General features: G+C 32.6%; 1 pseudogene; it reads right to left on the bottom strand.

The window, feature by feature from the left end:
- Positions 1–1,608: 1,608 nt before the first annotated feature.
- On the bottom strand, positions 1,609–22,668 carry LOC149528789 (T-complex protein 1 subunit delta pseudogene; annotated as a pseudogene).
- Positions 22,669–23,174: the final 506 nt, after the last annotated feature.

Here is a 23,174-nt window from a genome sequence, read left to right as displayed (position 1 = left end):
CATTAAACAACTAGTTTTCCCCTCAAATCTCAACAACCTCATGTTCTTCGACATTACAATCTGTCAACAATAGCAGCAACTCCATTTCACAGACTATGCAACTCTCTCTATATAATTGATTGCTACCTTTTTATTTGCTAAGGCGCGTTATAACTTTCTTCCTTTTATTTTATTATTCTTCCTCTAAATACAATTAACATCTTTACAATTCCACTCTATCCTATTTTAGGGGTGATAATGAGAAGAGATTGTATAGCCAATACATTTCAATTGATTTTGTATACTTATCGTGACTTATTGTTGACATAGTTGATATGGATTTTTATTGTTTCCTTTGTTTATATATTTATTATCCCATAACAAATTCATTATGGTTGAATCTAATATTGCTCCAACAATGGATATATTGTGTATCCCATTAATATGTACACTTTATTTGTTTATTTATTTATTGTTAGTTGTCTTGGAGATATAACAACTGTGACATTGACATGTTGACTGGAGTATTGCATGCTCTCTCAAATTATCGTTCACATGCTGACATGGATACTCTTTCTTGTGCAGTTCCTTTAGAGTCCTTTTCATATCAATTTTAAACTCCTTAGCATATATCATTTTTTCCTTCAATTTAGTTCATCCTATATTTCCAACTTCATAGGTGTTAGGCTTTATGGTTAGTTGCATACATGTTCAAATTTATTATAATGCATTAGTTTTTGTCACTTTTATCTATTCATAGTGAAGGAAACAACATCATACTGGTTGTAATGGACAGTAATTATTTATTCTCTTTTTTGAAAGAATTCTTGTGTGCTTAATCCTTTCTTTGGCATTCCTTGTCTTTGTAGTTGTCTTATACTTTTTGATGTTTTTACTTAGTAGCATATGTTTGTTATATCTTGTGAATAACTTAGCACAACTCATATTATATCTTTATTTTTTAAAGGATGGATAAGATATATGAAAGTGTAAATAATTCATTGTTCTCTACTCTATACTAAAACTCAGCTTTTAAGTTAATAGAAACATGTTTTCTTTAATGGTTTGTGAAATCAACTATATTTATGGAGAGCTATCATTGTTTGTTTATATGATAACTTTTTTTCATCTCATTATCATGGAATTCAATGCATTTTAGATAAATAATAGGGAGATATTGGCATGCACTATGTACTTTAAAAAAAATCTCCCTTTCTATTTCATGTGATGTGAATAAAGTTATATAAAGTTCTATAGAGGAAGAAAATAAAGAGACAAGGTATGTTGCACTGAATATTTTGTAATGAATTTGTGGCAAGTGGTGTCAAATTGATCTTGTGCTTGGTACATTTATATGACATTGGATTTTGTTTTTGTGAAGTGATTATCAAGTTACATTTTTCAAGTTATTTTCACCTTGAGTTTCACAAAGAATGATTTCTCATTTTGTTTAAAAGATAATACATAATGAATAGTGTAGATAATACACATGATAGGAATAAGTTTAGAAAATCAAGACCAATAATGTTGTCAAAATAATAAATTTAAATTATTAAAGACATCCATTTTTAGCAAAATATTGTGTGACAGACTAGGGATAGGGGATTTTCTAAAAAAAACATATAAGTTTCAGACAACCCAGTCCATGTCAATGTCATTAGTCAAAACCTCTTCAACCAAATCAGTATGCCCCATCTTCTCCTCCCTAAAGTGTTCAATATTAGCAATGGGTAAGCAATTCAGCATCTTGGTAATGAACCTGATTTCATCCCTTTCCACATCCTTGACCACAAAAATATTTTCCTTGGACGAATAATGTAAGGAAATATTAGTGACAACATCTTGTAGAATATTCTTCTGGATCAATAGCACGTTGCATCTAGTGGCTTTGATCTTCTTTACCATACCCAGAATATATTTCCTCTATTCCTTCAAAATCTTATCCATCATTGTATAATTAGAAAGCGCAATATTATATTCAATGTCTATCTTGGGAGGAAAAATTTGGAACTATATTATCCCAAACCTTTGCATTCTCAGTCCTAGTGGCCCTCTAGTTGTATGGCTTTCCTTCTTATCAAACACCAAACCCTTAACCATCTTTGTATCATCAATAGTCCTACCCATTTTCTACAAAATTTTAATGTCCCTCAAATCCACAATGTTACGCTTCATAGGGTCGATAACATTTAGGATGACGTCAACAACAAGTGGGGCTAATAAGGTAGAATATTGGCTAACAACCTTACTACTCAAAGAAGTGCTCACACTTTTCACCAATGAGTCATGATCCATCAATTTGACAAGAATAATCATGGCATTTAAAACCTCAATGGCCTTCTCAAAGACTTTATGAAATGCCTCCAAGATAAATGTAGGATGAACACCCTTAGACAGCAAATTCATGCATCTTTTAAGAATTGCACCAATAATGAAAACAATTGTTGTCATGCTATCACCAACAACAATATCTTGAGATTTCAAAAGCTCTACAAGAATTTTAACGGTTGGCTAAGTTACCTCCATTTTGTTAAGAATGGTGGCATCATCATTGGTGATGATCACATCATTTGAGGAGGTGCAAAGCATCTTGTCCATGTCATTGGGACCTAGTGAGGTTTGAACTACATTTGTAATGGCCTTCATTGTGATGATGTTGGCACATTGGATGACGTCCCTATGCTTGGTGTGAATGTATTTTTCTTTCTTAGTAGCCAATGTTGCACTGTGGTCACCATTTTCAACTTCTTCCAAAACTTTTTTTTGATGTATGCTTTGCCTCTCAAAACCTTAGCAACAAATCAGCAGATTAAATACCCTCTAATGAAACTTTGAGTGTCAGATCAAATCCCTCTCACTCGAACAAGTTTTTTCTTACCAATATGATTCAAAATGTGTTGAAGGCATATTGCAACACAATCATTTTTTTAAAAAAATCTAGTCATCATCATAATTTCAATTGCATTTTTTGTTGAAGGTATAACAAACTCATCAAATCATCTCTAGTTGGCATTGATAGTTTGACACGGTTTGTTGTCGATGCTATAACATACTCATCAAATCATCTCTGGCTGGCATTGATGGTTTGACATTTTGAATTGTTGTCTAGTGTCGACACATGACATAGATGGGATTGACTTTTGATAGATCTTCCCATCAATACACTGATGCTTGTGGAATGCATCAAACTTTTAACCAATTATAGAGATGAAGACTTTCAACATTTAACTGTCAAAATTTTGACCAAATACGCATCAAAAAATAGGTCCAAATTTACTAGTGTAGAAGTTGGAGGGAGAGAAGGTGTTAGATTCAAGATAGAAGTGTACAAGGCACAAGGGATATATGGAGCACCTCATTGAATGGAAGGGAAATACAACTTCAAAGGCTACCTATGTTACTGAGACAAAGTTCAAGAAGGTTGGCATTCCATTGGACTTATTACCATCAGGGATAACTTAGTTTTTTTTATGGGGGGGGAGTATGGTGCTAGAGAACCTAGGTAGGCTAATGGTAGACTTAGGGTTCCATTTTAGGTTTTGGCTTGTAGTGGTGCTAGTCACACCACTAGATTAATAATAGAGCTAGTTTAGTCGTAAGGTGAGTTTGTGTAGGAAATGTTGCCCATAATTGCTCAAAATGCTCATTTGTCTTTATAGAGAATTTTTAGGGTTTTGGTGGCTAAAAGATAAAATAAGTGTTTGAAGTAACTTATTAGGTTTTTAAAAACCATCTAAGACCTTGTTCATATTTTGGTATCAATTGGAGAAATTTTGAAGTGCAGAGGCTCAAAATTGCAAAAATTGTCCAAACTTGCAAAAGTTGTCATTAACAATTTCTTACAAATAGAGCAAATTTTTTTAGTTAGAGCCTTCCAACTGTCTAAAATAGTTGGGAGAACTCTTTGGAATCCTTTATAAGTTCATTCTCACCCTATCCAAGGGATTGGAGAAAGTTGGTTTTTAATTTGTACAGACTAAGCAAGCAGGTTTCCAATAATAGTTTCTTGTTTTTGTGTTTTTGGCTTGTCTGTCGATTAGATTCTATAATATTTTTGTTGGAAACACTACTATTAATTTTTTTAACATTTTTTATATATTTGGTTGGTTATTTTTTAGATTTTGGTGTGGTTAGATTTATTTTTTTGCTTTTAAGTAATATGTTGCTCTAAGATAGATTGTCTGCACAAATGGAGTTATAGGGCCATTTCCCACTATAGGTACAATACGGTCTCTTGGGATTTGGAGCTTAACTCCATGTACACTTTTTATAATGGAGATGGGGCCTTGGAAAGTGGAAGAGCTAATATTTTAATGATGCCCTAGGTAATTCAAAGCAACTTGGTTAGGGATCATAATCTATTACAAAGCTGATAGGTGTGGTTGAATGTATGGATACTTCAACCTAAGTGTGGAAGGTGTTGAAGGACTGAGTAATGAAGCCCCAAGTCATATGGGAACCTTTGGAATGAATTTTATGAAGAGTAGAGACTTCATGTTTGCAAGCAGTTAGTAAACCCTTGGAATCCTTGAATTTAGGTTGAATTGGTGCTTGTATAGTATAGATAGTTTGGAAAACCCAAACCTTCAAAATATTTAAGAACTCTAAAAAGGGTATTGAGAATGGTAGTTTTTTTGGGCACTTGTTAAGGATTTTTTCAAGATATATTGGTTTTAGAGCATTTGGAGGGCTAATCCTAGTAGCATTTTCCAAGCATTTGAATACATTTACTCTTGTGGATCGCAACTCAATTAGGATTATGATATTGTTTTATGTTTGGAATCTTGGGGAGAGACCTAAGACATACTTATATTTCCATTTAACCATGTTGGAATATCCAAAGAGAATTGGGGCAATGTGTATTGATGGAAGTTAATGAGTAAGTGTTAACTACCTAATTGATGTGCACTAGTTGAAGAAGTAGGATCTATTAGATAAAATCCTAAGAGGCATAAGGTGTGTAGGAACTGTATTTGGTCAATTGAATGACCTAGTGGAGACCCTAGAGAGCATGGGGTTTTAGAGAAAGATTAGTTGTCCTATCAAATGTCTAGCTCATTTCACACGATTGCAGAAAAAGAAGTTAATTTGGGAAAGCTCTAGGTATGTATGGGTGGATGGACTTTTATTTAAACCCTATCATAATCATGTGTTTTTTTTATGTATGCAAGAGAATGAATTCTATAATATTATTTATTCTTGGCATAATACTCTAGAGGTATTCCATTATTTAGTTGTCAAAATGGTTCAAAGCATTTTAGGACTGGGATATTTTTGGCCTACCTTGACCAAGGATGTCCCATCCTATGTGAAGCACTATCATGAATGTCAAAGGATGGGGTGACCTACTTCAAAAATGGATATTTCATGTAACCTCATATGGCCTTAGATCCATTTGAGAAAAAGGGCATTGACCTCATAGGACCAATAGATCCACCTTCTAGAGGAAATCGTCATATTTTGGTGATTACAAACTATGTAACCAAATGGATAGAAGTGAAAGTACTTGCAATCACTCGAGAGGATAAAGTTACAAATTTCCTTTATAAACATATATTCCAAAGGTTTGGAGTACCAAGATTTATTTTTTCTAACCAAGGTCCTCAATTTGTATCAAATATGATGGGTTTGTTTGTGAAGAAATATCAAATAACCTATAGGAAATCATCTCCCTACCATCCTCAAGGTAATGGTCAGGTAGAGGTGAAAAACTAAGAACTTGAAAACATTTTGACCAAATTAGTTTCATCAAATAAGAAGGATCTATGGTTTATGGAGTTTCCAGGATAGGGATGTGTTTCTGGTATAGGGATGGGTCAAAGCCAAAATTTAGGGGATGTGACCTTAGGGGACAACAATTAAAAACATAAGGGATTTTTTATATAGAGAGACAAAATTTAAGTATGCATATCATAACATTGATAAACCATTCACCATAGACATTTTAGAAGATCAATACATGGAAAATTATCAAATGAAAAATACTAAGTACCTCCATTATAACATATCACATACATATGTACTAAAATCAAAATCCCTAAAGTCTCCAAGTATTATGCATGAAATCATAATGGAATAAAGAAAAGTGCAACTATAATAGTAAGTAGTAAATAGAAATATTAAATGCGATCTTTCCTCAATGTTGCTACTATTGTTGCTCTATGTTTTTTCCCTCTTAGCAAGTACATCATATCTTAAAATGAGTAGAAGCATTAGTGTTTTAATTTTTTAATGGAAAAATATGGTTTGCACATTTTTATTATGTCTTTAAGAAAACTACAAACCTACACAAAAAATATATATTATTTTTCCTTTACCTAAGTAGCTAGAAAAAAGGGGACAGCAAAGTCATCTCTGGTACTGCTAGCCATCCCCAAGTTTCCTTCCCAAAAAAAATTATCATTTCAGGGATATTTCTGAATTTCGCAAAAAGGGGACAACTTTGGAAATGGATAAAATCTGTCCTTGCATGCTTATTTCATCCCCAGGATAGGTACGAGCCTAAAATCATAGGGGATGTGTCCCCATGGAAAATTAAGAAGGATTGTACAAACTGGTTAGATGAAGCAGTATGGACCTATAACACAACATGGAAAAAAACTACCATACTTTCTCCATATGAAGTAGTTTATGGTAAAACACCAGTCATGCCCATTGAGTTTTAATATCAGACTTTGAGGATGGAAAAAGACATTGGAACTCAACTGACTAAAGAAGAGGAAGAGATAATTTGGAAATTGAATAGGTTGGATGAGATTAGATGAAATATTACTCCATGTGGAAATGATTTAGTAACAAAGGAAAATATGGCATGATAAGCACATCAAAACTAAGAATTTCCAACAAGGAGATTGGGCATTATTATATGATTCAGAATTTCATGAACTTAAAGGAAAATTCCGCACAAGGTAGTTAGGACCTTACCAAGTTGAAACAATATATTCCAATAGAGTAGTACAATTAAGTCACATAGATGGTGAAAAGAGGACTATGATAGTAAATGACCACCGATTGAAACTTTATAATAGACTAGCAACAAAAGAAGAATTCTTGGTAGAATTACAATCTTATGCAAAAAAATTCACTATGGAAGGCATTTCTTCCATAATGATAAATTCACCACAAAACTAAACAAGGGGAAATTGTTGGTGTAAATAAGTATTTACTTATTACACTTTACTTAAGTTTACATAGGTCAATGCATTATTTTATTATTTCTTAGGTGGGACACTTAGGAGTTTGCATACTCTTATGAGTTGTCATGTTGACAACACAAGAGTTATCAACTCTAATTTAGCACATGGTATCTACAACACTGGAGTTTTCATAATTAACTGATATGTCATGTAGACAACATAGTTATTTGCACTCTTAAATTAAGCACATGGTGTCTACAACATAACTTTACGTGCTACACCTTTATAGGCTTATCCTCTCATCATCACACTTACTCATATGCTTAATGGAGGATAAACCAAACTTGGTGGACATGTGCTTGGTTGTAAGACTTATCAGTGTGTTGACTCCTAGGCATTCTAGAAGCATTCTAGAGGCCTTTATATACAGGCACTCCTAGTGTACTTGACATTGAATAGAACATTGAATGACAATAAATCAATTTTGGATATTGTTATTCTAATCATACTCTTTTGGTATACTGTTGTGCTTGTGCTTGAGTTCATTGATCTTGGTTGATTTTTCCCTAAGGTAAATTCTTATTTGGTATCATAGCTATACCAAATTCTTACATGGTATCAGAGTTGAGGGAAATTCTCTTCACATAGCCATTAGAGACCATTCTTGCTTCACCTCTCTAAGGATACCTCAACCCAAATCCAGAGTATTGCAATCATTGGGAGTGTCTAGAGCCAAAGTAGACCTCACCATTGTATCTATAATGTCAATCCGATGAAAATCAACTATAAATTCACATACCCTAGGCCATAGTCAAATTTGAGGTAAAAAGAAACTTGCAAACTAGCACCCAAAGGCCTAATTTGCAAATCTAGTATGATCATTTTAGATCTCTAAATTTAATTTTTAGATCTACGTATTTTATTATTTTAGTCTCTGCAATTTCTCTGCATTATTTTTTAGATCTACGTATTTTGTCTGGAAAAAGTTTGGCCATTAGACCTGTAGAGGAGAGATTTTTTGTAGGTGAAGATTGGAACTTGCTAGTGCTAATCAGATATTGCAACATATTTAGAAGGTCAAAAAATCCCCACATCAATTTTTGTTTCACCAAAATTCAAAAGCTGAGGTGAATTCTAGAGTCATCTAATTTTTGGAGGTGTGATAGCGGTGATTCAAAAATAATAATTACAGAGGTGATTTTCAAACAACGATATCTCCCTCATATAGAATCCTTTTTTCAAGAAATTTTTTTGTTTTGGGGAAGAATTTTGTTATCTACACATTGGTGTAGGATTTTTGTGACCTCTATTCTTGAATTTTTCTACAAGTCACAAATCTCATTTTTTACAACTTCAAATGCTTAGTACAGGCTCATCTGGACAGATAATCAGGTTCTATTTTTTTTAAAGTGGGTAATTTTTCATCTACTTTCCAAATTTTCAATCAAATTATAGTCTTGTTTGGAAAAAATATTAATTTCAAAAATAGGTCCTTTCTTTGCATTGTATTGCTTCAAATTTGTTGTATTTATAAGCTACATTGTAAAGTTCTAGATTTGAACTATCCAAGGCAGTTGTAAATAGAAAAATAAGAAGTCAACTTGTACATTTTGACAAGTGGCCTATTATACATGTACTACCTATAAAGTACCCAAATCATACATTTTATGGGTGGGGGGGTGGGAATTTGATTGATTTTTTGCATCTTTGGAGGTAAATTGATGAGTGCATCATGGATGAGGAATATTTAATTACCTTGACAACACAAAACTATAAGTAGTGGAGTCAATTGGTTCTCACTTTTCGTAGTCAGCATAATGCATTGCCATATGTCAAAGGAATTTCATACATGGGTGATACTATTTCAATCATTTGTCGTGCACTCTTTCTGCATATGGATATGGAGGTTATGGGTTCACTTGATGACATAGAGTCAACTGATTTATATGATATTTGGATCTATATATGGGAGATGTATGGAGATCCATACATTCCTCCATTCCCAAAAGATCTTTTACCTCCAACTATAGTTGCGTCCTCTCTAGATGAGATCACACCTCTTGACTCTCATGTTACTACTACTAATCTTGTTCTAGCCACAAATGCTTATGATTTAGTGTAACAGGTTCCTACTTCAACGTCATGGGATGATTTCCTTCTAGATATTGTGAGGTTGTTTGTGGAGTCTCATATTGAAGATGTGAGAAACACCATCGATGAAATTCACATTCTCTTTGTTGAGGCAACTATTTTATCCATTGTCATAGTGATAGGTTTATGTACTTTAGCATAGCAAGGTACATCTAGTCTTCTAGTTCCAACATTAGTGGATGACTTTTTGACAAATATTTCAAGTTTTTTTGTGGAGTCACACATACCAAATTTGGGAGACATCTTTGATGATCTACATCTTCTCTTTGATGAAGCATAATCTTCTTTAGTTGTCATGAGGACTCACTCTGACCCTCCTATCCATTCTCTACATGATTAGTCTTCATACGTTGATATGATTATGGATCCTTATGTACAGCAGTTGCGAGAGATCTCTTTATCATTTGAGGAGACACATGGTTCTTTGGGACAGATTCTACATCTATCCTTCCTCGATCCGACATTGTTCTTTTCAGAAATATTGGAAGGAGTGACTATTAGTATCAACACAGGGATAGTTGAGTGGGTTTTAGAGAAACCACTCATTCTCAGGATTCTTTCTACACATAGGGGAAGCATCTCACCTATACCTCTACCATTTTTTCTTCCAAAGGGGAGGAACATTATTCAGCAGTCATGGAATAGCTTCTACATTGGAGTAGCTATCATTGATCGGCACTCTACATTTAGTGGGGGGGGGGGACTACCTTGTCTCCTTCTTCTTCTCTTTTATGGGGGGTAACTTTTTTCCTCTTATAGGGTTTGTCCTTCTCATACTTATCTTTTGTATATACTTGATGTATGTCGTAATGTGAGGGGGGGGTGGGGGGAGGTCTTGATTACTCCATCCATCCAGCATCTAGTTTTTTTCATCTCTCTTTCTGGAGGAGGATTTTTCCCATGAGGTTTTCCCTCTTATCGTAAGCTTAAGTGCATTCCCCTAAGTTGCACTTAAGGGGAGGTGTTGGTGTAAATAAGTATTTACTTATTACACTTTAATTAAGTTTACTTAGGTCAATGCATTATTTTATTATTTCTTAGGTAAGACACTTAGGAGTTTGCATACTCTTATGAGTTGTTATGTTGACAACACAAGAGTTAGCAACTCTAATTCAGCACATGGTCTCTACAATACTGGAGTTTGCATAACTAACTGAGTTGTCATGTAGATAACATAGTTATTTGCACTCTTAAATTAAGCAAATGGTATCTACAACATAATTTTATGTGCTACACATTTGTAGGCTTATCCTCTCATCATCACACTTGCTCATGTGCTTAATGGAGGATAATCCACACTTGGTGGACATGTTCCTAGTTGTAAGACTTATCAGTGTGTTGACTCCTAGGCATTCTAGAAGCATTCCATAGGCCTTTATATATAGGCACTCCTAGTGTACTTGACATTGAATAGAACATTGAATGACAATAAATCAATTTTGGATATTGTTATTCTGATCATACTCTTTTGGTGTACTATTGTGCTTGTGCTTGAGTTCCTTGATCTTGGGTGATTTTTCCCTAAGGAAAATTCTTATTTGGTATCATAGCTATACCAAATTCTTACAGAAATAAAGAGAATATGTTGAAAACTAGAAATGGTGACCTCTTTTCCAAAAAAAAAAAGATAAATTCAAAACTATAAATGGCAATTCATGCCCACAGGGAATTGAAAATCGGCAATGGCAACTTCTTGTTAGCATCAAATCGCTCCTAATGCCTCTAAATTCATAAAGGAAGACTAAAACTTAAAATTTGTTCTAGATTGAATAAATCAGCTCTTACAATGGCATTTATCATTACTTCTTGTAAAGTGGAACACATGTGAAGGAAAAGCCCAAAAAACATGAAAAGTCTAGAAAGGTATGCATTTATTATATAGAAATACTCATTGATCATTGGTTGTTAATAGATTTTATGTCATTAATCAAGGCATACGAATATCTGTACAATTATTTATACAACATTAAGTATGCATAACTATGTTTTAGGAAAGTTAAAGAAAAAATTAAGTATAAACTAATGCTCAAAGAATTGTGAAAAGACATTGGAAAAGTCAAATGTCACATCAACAAAGACTTGCATTTTAAGAAAATTTGCCAACTCCAAGAAGAAGATTTGATGGTGAGGTGTTAGGATTCATTTCATACAACTCAAAATAGGAAATCTTTGATTAATTAAGGAATTCATCATGACAAGTATTGGGCATTAAATTAAGAACAAAAATCAACCCTCCAATCTGCTAAAATTCTATTTTCATAATTTTGTTGGTTCTGGTTGATTTTGTTGAATTTTGTATTAGATTGCTTGTTGTTAGAGCTGATCAAAGGGTAAAAAGAGGAAATCATAGCCAAGGAGGCTAGAATTGAATCAGGATTTAGAGAAGTGACTGTAGCAAGCTAGGTGGCTACATTTTCTCAGAATGTATGAGGGTTCTGATGAAGAATTGATAGATGAATTTGTTCAAAACTTTCATATATATGTCACGAGTGTTCAAGGTAGGATTATTCATGTCACCACAGAAATAATAAGCTAACTCTTATGTATCCTAGTTGAAGGAGACATAATTACCAAGATGACGACCAATTTGGAGGAATTGGTTGAGCATTTTTACAATTCTCAAGAGGATGATAAATGGCTAGAACTAGTTAAAAGTAATGGTAACACTAAAGGGATCAATTGGGTTTCACTATCTAATCCATGGCAAGCCTTGGTAATGGTGTTGATGAAATATTTTACATGTGATGGAAAATATGAAATGGTTCTTGGACCTAGTTTTATAAATTTATGTCATCTTCAATATGGAGAGCAGCAACCCAAACTTAGGGTAAATCTTCCAAAATTTATTTTGCATTAATTATCAATAGTAATCAATAATTTCATAACAAAATAAAAGGAGGTAAGATATTACTCTCTTATGAATTTGATTTTAAAGCATCATTTCATGAAAAGTTCAGTCCTAGAAGAATGTTGGTATAACTTCTTAATTGGATAAGGGAGTAGTAGTAATCCTAAATTTAAAAGGGTAAATTGAGAAACTAAAGCTTAGATGATACAAAATCCTAAAAAAAAAGAAACATAAACATAGGAATAATGAAATGTAGAAGCCTAAACCTCAATATAAACAAAAAAATAGGGTTGAGGCAATACAGGAACCTAAAACTTGAGTGAAGCCAAAATAGAGAGTGAAGAATAAAATCTCTATTGTTTCTCGACATTCCCCCAAGTTTCTATCAATTAATTTGAAGCCTATAGGGTTAGTTTCTCCAAAGAAGCCAAAACATTATGCTAGGTTAAAAAAGGAAATTTGTGCATGTTGAGAAAATAATTGAGGATAATCATATTCAAGATGAAATAGGACAAGCACACAAGGAAATATTATCTCATGAATAGCATGATCTGACCATCGAGCAATTCAATGATATAGTAGGAGTCACACAAAAACCTTTTATTAAAGAACATGTCTTTTAGGAAGAGCATAAGGAAGAATATTTTGTACATTAAATAGAGGAACCTACTCAAGAACCTCTAAATATAACTTCAAAAATCCTTAGACAAATCCATAAGAACTATCTCATGATAAAGTAAATATAGCCTATGATCAAGACATTTGTCAAGTAAATGAAAATTTGCATGGTGATTGAGAAAATTTTGACTCCACCCCAATTTCCCCTATTTGTGAGGATTTAGAAAGAATTGAAGACCATAGTAATGATAGTTCTAGTTCTAAAGAAGCAAAGGAAGAAAAGGAAATTGAAGCACAAATTCATTCAGAATAGAAAAATGATGAAGAATTCCATGATGAAGAAGTTATTTTGGAGAAGAGTGGGGAAAGAGATTTTAGAAGAAGAACAGGTTGTAGAAATTTTAGTAAAAAGACTTTTCACTAAAGAAGATATGCAATTGAGGGAAGCACTTTATCTCTCTTGGAAGGAACAAGATCTTGAACAAGTGAAGTGAATGAGAGAAGAATTGTATGCTCAAATGATTGATATAGACTATCAACTTCAAAAATAATTGATCAATTTAGAAGCTGAAAATAAAATAAAAGAAGAAGAATTGAACATGATGTGGCAAGGTATAGCCCAAATTAAACAAGGATTTGTAGAAGTAAAAATGGGATATAAAAATCGATTAGAAATTTTACAACATCAACTACAAGTCATTAGGATATAGATTGATCAGTAACCATCCACTTTTATAGCCTCACCTAGATATGTTTCTCTTGTTGTGTGAAGATAGAAGCAGAAAATGGTAGAATTACAACAACAACTAGAGAAGGTAATTAAAGAAATAAATGAAGTTGAAAGAAGGGTAGAACATGTAGTACAAATTTCTTTGCATTTACATTATTTAAAGAAACCTTCAAGAATATATGTTTCTTTTCTTAGGGAGCAATTTTTACTATGGAAAATTAATCGGATCAGTGTGAAAAGGAATCTATATTATGAAGATGATTTTGAGTTCATGTCTAACTACGTCGCTAGTTCCTATGGTTCATAGTTCTATGTGTGAATTTTATTTGCATAGATTCTTGTTGGGTCATCATGTTCAGTCTTTTCTCAATATGTATGTTGGAGATGTGTAATTAAGAGCATTTACTTATTTTATGAAAAACCAAAAAGAGTGGGATGATAGGAATGAAAAGTTTCTATAAATGCAAGCAAGGATGGATCTTTCTATGAGAAATGAATATCCAAGAACCAATCCTGTTAGAGAAGACTTCAACGAAATTGCACAGATTGGTGATATTGTTGAGGTATATAGACAAAATCTACAAGTTATTATAGAATACAAAGATGCAATTAATAGTCTAACATTCCAAGCTCATAGTGATATTAGGGAAATATATGAATCTATTCCCCTCAAAATTAGAAGAAGAAAGCCTATGAATCCTAACAATTTCATTTTGTCACAAGCAAGAGCAAGGGAGATTTGTATATTATTGAATTATAAGGAGACATGTGGATTGGAATATGATATAAACCTCCCTTAATTATTCATCATGTTCTTCAGTTTAATTCATCCAAAAAGTTTGATGGCGACAAACTGAGAGATTGGAGTGTTGATTTTTTTATAAAAAATGGATATCAACATGACATAGCTTATCTTAGATATAATTTTAGGCAAATATGTCTAAGCATCATTATGGAAGAGAAGAATGAGAACTTACTAGATCCACCATGATGAGAAAATTATCTAGTTCAGGAAGGGGAGAAATGATTGGCATTAATTAATATATCTTTTATTTTTTCCTTTTAATGATCCAAAAGACATATTTTTGTTAGAAATAGATAATACTGAGAGGGGGGTGAATCAAAATTCTACAAACTTTTTCCCACAACTAAATATTGTTAATTACTTTATAAATTGCATAAGAAAGTAAACCAACAATGTTGAACAATAAATAAAACCATACACATAGAGAACTCATAACACCATTATTTATTAACTAGGGAAACCTTGGCCAAGGGAAAACCCCGGTGGAGATGATACCCACAAGATGATCCACTAAACAAAAGAATCTTGTTAAAGATATTGACCCTATTAGGAGTCTATCATATACATATAGTGTCTTGAGTCCTTGTTAGAGGACTGGACCCTGTTAAAAGCCTCAACCCTATTAGGATTTGCTTTAACCATGTTAGGAGTTCGTAGATCAAATACAATGTAAACAAGAATATCACATTGCTCTAACATGAAATATACAAATAAGTTTCTTCACAAGAGTATATATACATATAATATTGTCTCACTATTGTACTTTTTGAATCCTCTTATCATACACCAGATCTCACATCATACAAAGCTTTCATATCATATAAACTTCTTTCACAATAGTTTACATCGCTTGTTCACTTCTCAATTGTGCAAGATATGATATTTACTTATACCTTACAAAACTCTAAATTAGATAGATTTACAACTTCCATACATTTGGCTGAGTATAAAATGACTTTGGGGTTAACATCTAGGATGTTAGCCCATCATGATTAAGTAATTATTTTGTTACCAAAATAATTTCTTAAGTAGTACAATTCAATTTATTGACATGCTATGTTCTGCTCTGTTAATTACCTATGCTTGTAATTACTTTGTAACTAATGTCATATTATCTGTATAGACCTGTGCATTGACATACATCATCATGAAACTGTCATCAATCATTCCTCAACTGTGCAAGAGCTAACTTAAACTCTATCATCCATACATACAAAAACTATCTCTATGTTGCTACAAACTGTCCAACACTTAGAAAAAATTCTAACATTGATTTCATAATGAAATACAAAAATATGTATGTTTCCATAAATGACAAAACTACCACATCTACCTAGCCATATTTCCAATAATTTTAAATGTTAATATCTATAATTGATAAGACTTATATGCATTTATACTTAGAATATTGATATTTTAAGTTGATTTTGAGCTAGTGCATTAATGTTGATATTTGAATGGTAATGTGTGTTTTTCCTATCTATTATTAAATGAATCTATTGAATCTATATCTTTATTATGCATATTTTATGTTTTATCATTTATGAGGTGTTTACAGATTCAAAGAAAATTATTTTTGAAATGCCAAACTTTGTGGAAATGAAGTTCACTTAACTAGAGAATGAATTTCAAAACTGAAGGAAACATTTGGATTAATTCAAGAAGAATCTACATATCTCATGAGTTTTCAATACATGTCTTCAAGTTTTTTTAACACTTAATCTACTTAAGTGATATCAGATTTCCAAAATCTATGATAATGAATTCTTGTTTCTAGGTTCGACTATGTAGCAATTTTTTACCATCAACATTTTGGATTGTACTACTTAATTTACTTGTTTCTTCCATTTCACTATTGTAATAACAAAATGTTTAGTTCTATCCCTTTTTAAGTCTTTGATCCTAAACATTTGGATCATTATTTTTTTAATTTCAAATAAGGAATATCACTATAAATATTCCTTCGTTACTTTGTTTGAGGGGGTGACTTTAGTAGTTTTTTTTTAGTAGTAGGAAGTTGTTTAGGGAAAATTAGTATTAGGAAGTATTAAGTAGTCTTTGTTCTATTTTTCATTTTGTATTCGGCAAGTTGTTATTTATTTTGACTTCAAGATTGGAGCCTGGATAATTGAAGAAGCTATTTGGATCTTGCTCATGCGTTCTAAATTCATTTGCAATTGGAAATATTGTGCACATAATTGGATGTGGATGTTGAGGTAGTTTCTGTGGTTGTATTCCTTGAAATTTATCATACTCAATTTAATTTCATAGGAATCAATCAAGTTCTTGTTAATTTTAAATGGGTGAAGGTAGGAATAGTACTTGTTCATGAGTGAGAACTATAGTTATGAATTAAACACCAAATGTTAGATGGGTTAATTAGATTCAATTATCATTTTGAACTTAATTAGTAATAGAAGTATTTTTCTTTGTTAAACTGGTTAGAAAGTTTTCAATCAAGTATTCTTTCAAGAAAATTAATTTAGATAAGTCTGAGGGTTTTTGGTATTATTCTTCAATTATTGAAACTGGAGGGAAATGTTCATGAATCTATTTTAGACTCAAAATTTAGAATAAGTAAATTTTTATAAATTTGGGTAGAGTTCACTAGTAGAATTGGACACATTTGTCAACAAAAATTGGTCAACATTTTGACAAAATGTTTTTTCACTATTTTTCTCATCAAAACTTCAACCAAATCTTGTTAGTGTCAAAATTTTGATACACAATTTGGTCAAAAATGGCATCCATTGTTAATGAGAACATTGGTCAAAATTTAGAACCAACTTGGTCAAAATTTTGACCAAAGCATTGACCAAGATTCCAAACCCACAACAACATCCAGGTCAATGAGTTGGTCAAACTTTAACTAATGCTAACCCTTGATCAACCAAGATGCCAAACCCATGACGGCATTATGGTCAATACATTGGTTAAAAGTTCAGCCAAAGTTGGTCAAGGTCAACCAATGCTTTATTTTTTTTTTTAAATTACTTGAAGATAAATATCCAAAGTAATCACCAATGGTAGTGTAGTTGGTGATTAGTTTGGATATTTATCTTTGGGTCTTTGGTGGGTCTACCACCACCTTGAGATGAAATTTAATAGACCTATATTGATGGCATTTATAGAGAGAGATGAGATTCTAGTATGACTTCATTCCATCTCCTAATTAAGAGATGTTGGGAGTTGGCCATTAAATTAGTAAACATCTCTCAGATCCTATATATTCTCATACGTAGGGAATAAGTTATGATAGACAAACACTTGATAGCTGACATTTATAATTCATGCATCTATAAGGTTATTGTAGGTTAGTGGATGATAAAGGACATCTCTACTTATGGTTTCTTGAGTAAGGATGATACCAGATTCTATTGATGTGGTAAGTTTTGATGATCATAGTGGTACTACAAGTGGCTACAAATGGATGAGGTTCTCATCTATCAGGGTGTCTCATTCCCTACATCTAGACCATGGAGAGGGAAAAAATATATGTTGGGGTTGTAGCATGTTGGCCCACCAATACCATCAGTAGGCATGTGAGTTAACCTTATCCTATTCATGCTTAGCTACCTTACACCCACATATTTTCATAAAAATCAAGACAAAAGGAATAAGGAACTATTTTTCATTTAGGTCCTTATTCCAGGAACTTAGTAGTTTTTCATGTGTATATTAACATTTTCACATCACCCTATGATTCATCATCAAGAAGATAACATAGTTTGAATTGAAAAATTAATGCAAAAAAAACATATACAATTTTATCTACACTTTCTATGAATACAATTGATACATATTTAGAATTAAGATTGGACATTGAACAAGTAGAATATGTCAAAGGTAAACCAGAACAAACATGATTGAATACACATACAAAATAGAGGGTACCCACCATGCTTGATATCATATTCGTAAAATGATTAAAACTCCTACAACACAAGGCCTCCACTAAATGATTAAAGCACCAAGATCAAGTTGGGCCAATGCATTCATATAATTACAAATAGCTTCCAGGAAAAGTTTTTTTTAGTGTTAGCAAAAGTTTTAATCAATTCATTTTTTACATCATATGTTTTAGACAATGAGTCACCATTTTGTTCTAGATAATTTTCCAATGAGCTCACATTGAATAAAACCTAATAAATCTTTGACAATGCAAAGAATGAAAATAGAATTTTATCAAACAATATTCCTCACTACTCTAAGAAACTAACACCTTTGGTGATAAAAATGATTGAATCCACACACAAAATAGAGGCTACCCACCATGCTTAATATCATATTCATAAAATGATCGAAGCTCCTAACAACACAAGGCCTCCACTAAATGAGTAATGATTAAGGCACCAAGATTAAGCTAGCCCATGCATTCGTCTAATTACAAATGGCTTCCAAGAAAAGTTTTTTTGAGTGTACTATAAATGCTAATTGATTAATTTTCAACATTATAAGTTTTAGATCACACATCACCATTGTATTCTAAACAAGTTACCACAAAGCTCACACTGAATAAAACTCGATATGGATTTCATACTGCAAACTCAAAATAGAATTTCATTAAAAATATTCCTCACTACTATAATAATTCAATCTATTATTTATGCTCATTGTTGACAATTGGTATCGATATGTAAACGTCGTCATTAAACATATGATTACATACTTGTAGTAAACCTCAGAAATAAAGGTACTTAGCTTTTTGGTACTCAAAAAATTGTCTAAGAATGAAAATGGTTTACATCAGTACATTATTTTATATCTAAAATTTTTCTAAAGTCATATTATGACTAGTGAGGTTAGATGGAGATAGTATACATGGTAGTAATGACGTGTATAACCTCAGACATCAGTACGGACAATATGGAAGAATGATAATTAAGATGTACATGACATTAGAATGAAAAGTAAAGGAATTATTTTGTTTACAAAATAATTACTTGACCAATTAGGGTTGACATCCTAGATGTTTACTCTAAGTTAGAAAAGTATATTGTAGTCTTAGCTGACCTAGCAGAAATTTGTGAAAAAAGTGATATGTGAACTTTTTGTGAAGCGATATATGCAAAGTTTTTGAGAACATAATTTTGTGATCTAAGATTGAGCTAAAGTCAAAGATTAGTCAAGAAGAAATTACAGCATCTATACATCTGTATTTGAGGAACTTAAATTTTAGTTACTTGTTTGGGCAGTGAGCTCTTCTTGTAATTGAGAGTGCATGTTTGGGTAGTGAGCTCTTCTTGCATACTTTATTCAACAAGTCCTAATAGGGTTAGAATCTCCTAACAAGGATTCATAGTCTCCTAATAGGGACTCCATAATTATTTTTTCTTATTGACTCCTAACAAGGTCTATCCTCTACCAAGGAACATATATATCAGTATATCTTTGTGGGCATCATTCCCACTGGGTTTTCCCTTGGCCAAGGTTTCCCTAGTTAACAAAATATGGTGTTATGAGTTCTCTTTATGTATGGTTACTTTTACTATTTAGCATTGTTTTTTTACTTTCTTATGCATGGTTCAAAGTAATTAATAATATCCTGTTGGCAACAAAAGTCTGTAGAATATTGATTCACCCCCCCTCTTAGTATTCACTATTTCTAACAATTGGTATCAGATCACAGTTACTTAGAAGAAGCCTAAAAGCTTGAGTAAGATCCCTATGGATATGGAATAGTTGATGAAGAACCTTGAAGAGGCACTTGAACAAATTGATCTTCTTACTAAAGAAAGAGATAAGCTAAAGGATAGATATGAAGACTCCAAAGTATGCATTGGACAACTGAAGGACAAAATTGAATAGCTCAAATGCAAGCCTAAATCTATTAGATCTAAAAATGTTGATGATGAATATTAAAAGCTGAAAAAAAAGTATAAGATCTTTAAGCATGAGTTGAAGATTACTAATCTGAAGTTAAGTTTGAAGAGTAATCCTAATAAAGTTGAATCTAAATTAAAGATTGAAAATTTAGATCTTAAAGCCAATCTAGAAAAGTTGACATCTGAGCTTGGAGCATTAAGAGAAGATCATTAAAAACTTTGAAAGTACAACACTATTGTGAAAGGTGAACTAACTCAAAGTAAGGTATAACTTCAAAAGTTTTATTCTAGGAAAGAAAAACTTGATGAATCTATGTCAATACAAAGTCCTACCTATGATAATATTGGTCTTGGTTACCTATTTAATATGTTTGCAAAGAAACCTAAAAGTGGATCAGATCTTAAAGAAAAAGAAAAATCTAATGATAAGATTGAATCTAGTCAATCTTTTGATAAATCCAAAGAAGGACCAAAGAAGGAAACTAAGAAATTGGATGAACCTAAGCAAGTAGAATCTCCTAACAAAACCAGGTATGAATTTAGAGGTAAGTGTTTTTCATGCAATGAAATAGGTCATATAAGAATAAATTATACAAATAAGTCATTTAATCATGTTACAAATTTGTATTGTCATAATTGTCATGGTATGGGTCATAAAGCAATTGATTATAAGAAGCCTAAATATGATAATGATAAAAGGAATAATAGAATGTCTAGAAATACTAACCCTACATATAGAAGAAGATATACTAAGAGGACATCAAGAGATAGAAGACTTTTTGATGAAAGAAAGAAGATCATGTGTTATAAGTGTAACAACTTTGGACACATAGCCCAAAATTATCAAGCACATATTGATCAATGGAATCCCAAAAGCAGAACCCTAGTATGTCAGTTATGCAACAACTTCGGGCATACAGCAAAATACTACAGAATGGATAGTAGTAAAAATGGAAGAAACTTCAGAAATGATAGAAGGAATCATGACAGAAACTTTGGGAACAGAAGCAACAATGGAAAAAACTTCAGAAATGATAGAAGGAATCATGAAAGAAACTCTAAAGCTAAGAAACACATTGAAGATTGAACAAATGTAGTTAGTAAACTTCAAGAAGAACTTGATAAGGCATTTGTAAAAGGATTAAATATTTTTGAAGAAAAGTTAGATAATCTAGAGACGAAAAGATTAAAGTCAAGAATTGAGTTTTATTCAACTAAGTTGAATTAAGATTGCACCAGAACTTGGAACTCTAGGTAGAGATAGAACTATGAGTAGCAAGGTTGGGAAAAGGTGTATGTAGATGAGTCTAGATTGTGGCTAAGCTTGCTTGGAATCTAGATTTTTTAGTAACAAATTATGAAGGAAATAAGAGTTACTATTGTAATAAGAGAAGGTTAACTCTATAACAGTAGATGGAATCTATGTTCTTACAGTGAATTTTGTGAGGCAAAGTTTTGTAAAGCATTGATATGATGGATGGAATCTATAGTTATTTGAAGATCAAACAAATGATGGAATCTATAGTTATCCTCAGGTAGCATTTAAAGATCGGACAAATGATCTTAAGCAAATATTTGATTTTAGAATGTAATTAACAACTTTTTTGAGTTAGCAAAGTACGCAATTAATGCAAGTTCAAGATTGGATAAAAGGAGTAAAAAATGTAATTATTTCATATTGTGAATCATTTTAGAAGATTAGAGCATACATAAGTGATTTATAAAGACAATTTTGAGCAAAACCCTACTTTAGAAAAAGGTATTTTTATCATTTCTTACACAGAATTTACTGGATAAATTTCCATTTGGTGTAATTATGGATATGTCATTAGTTTAGAATGTTGAGAATGTTGATAGAACTAAAGTGAAGGTTCTTTCTATGAAAGCCTTAGAGGAAAACCCTAATTTGGCTGTGTCTATTACTCCAAACAATGTAGTATATTTGGAAGATGTAGGAAGTTACTTTTCTAGAAAATTTGAGACTGTTGGAAGTTAATACTAAAGTCAATGTCCCTCTTTGGAGGCATGCCTGGAACGGCACTTGGAAAGACATCTGTGTACTCCTATAAAATCGAGTGATCTAAAGTCTTCTTCATAGGATCTTCCTCATCAAGATCATTTACCATAACAGCAAATATCTGACATCCCTTACTGAAACTCTGCTTCATTTGCATAGTAGAAATCATCTGCAAAGATATAGGCCTCGGTATCCCAACTATCTTCACATCATTCCCTTGGTCATCTTGGCACAAAATAATCTTCTTCCTACAATCTATACTAGCTCTATGAGATCCAAGCCAGTCCATGCCTAAAACCACATCATGGGAACCAAGGGGTATGACTCGAAGATCCACTACAATATCAAAGCTTCCTAAGCTAAGCCCACACTTATGGACTACAGAATCTATGGAGACCTTAATGCCTGAGGCTAGTTCCACTTGCCAACCATGATCTTGCTTCACCACATCCAACTTACACTTAGAAACTATAGATGGTGAAATAAATGAATCTGTAGCTCCTGAATCAAACAATACTGAAAGAGATATACCTCTAATAGCACCTGTGCTCTCAACCATTGTTCCCTGATGATTTGCCTGACACTGATCAACTGTTGCAAAAACTCTATGAGCTCTACTTTCATCACCCACTGTAGGCTCTAAAACTGTAGGTCTAGGTCCTAAAAATTGAGGTGTTTGCTATGGACATTGAGCTACATAATGTCCAATCTGACCACATGAAAAACATTCTGTATTTCTGCCAAATCCTCTATCCATAGGTGGTACATTTGATTGCTGATGGCTGTTCCTTCTAACAAAAGATTGGCTACTCTGAGCTGGCTGATTGGACTGATTTTGCTTATTGCATTGAGCATTGTAGTTGTTCTTGGTGTTAGAACCTTTTCCACCACCTTGAGCCATAGAATTCGATCCCTTCTGTTGTTGTGTCTGCTGAGACTGCTGCTGATACTGTTTCCCCTTAGAGAAAGAAATCTTCTTGTTACCACCTGAATTGTAGTTGCCTTTAGATCTTGATTTTTTCGGTGCTCCTACAAAACCACCTTGACCAAGGTTGACACTTTTCT

The sequence above is a fragment of the Cupressus sempervirens genome, chromosome 11, assembly GCF_028749045.1.
Source record: "Cupressus sempervirens isolate cs-2001-9-10 chromosome 11, ASM2874904v1, whole genome shotgun sequence".
Taxonomy (NCBI): Eukaryota; Viridiplantae; Streptophyta; class Pinopsida; order Cupressales; family Cupressaceae; genus Cupressus; species Cupressus sempervirens.
The sequence above is the reverse complement of the archived record's forward strand: the minus strand, read 5'-3'. Positions and strand labels throughout refer to the sequence as shown.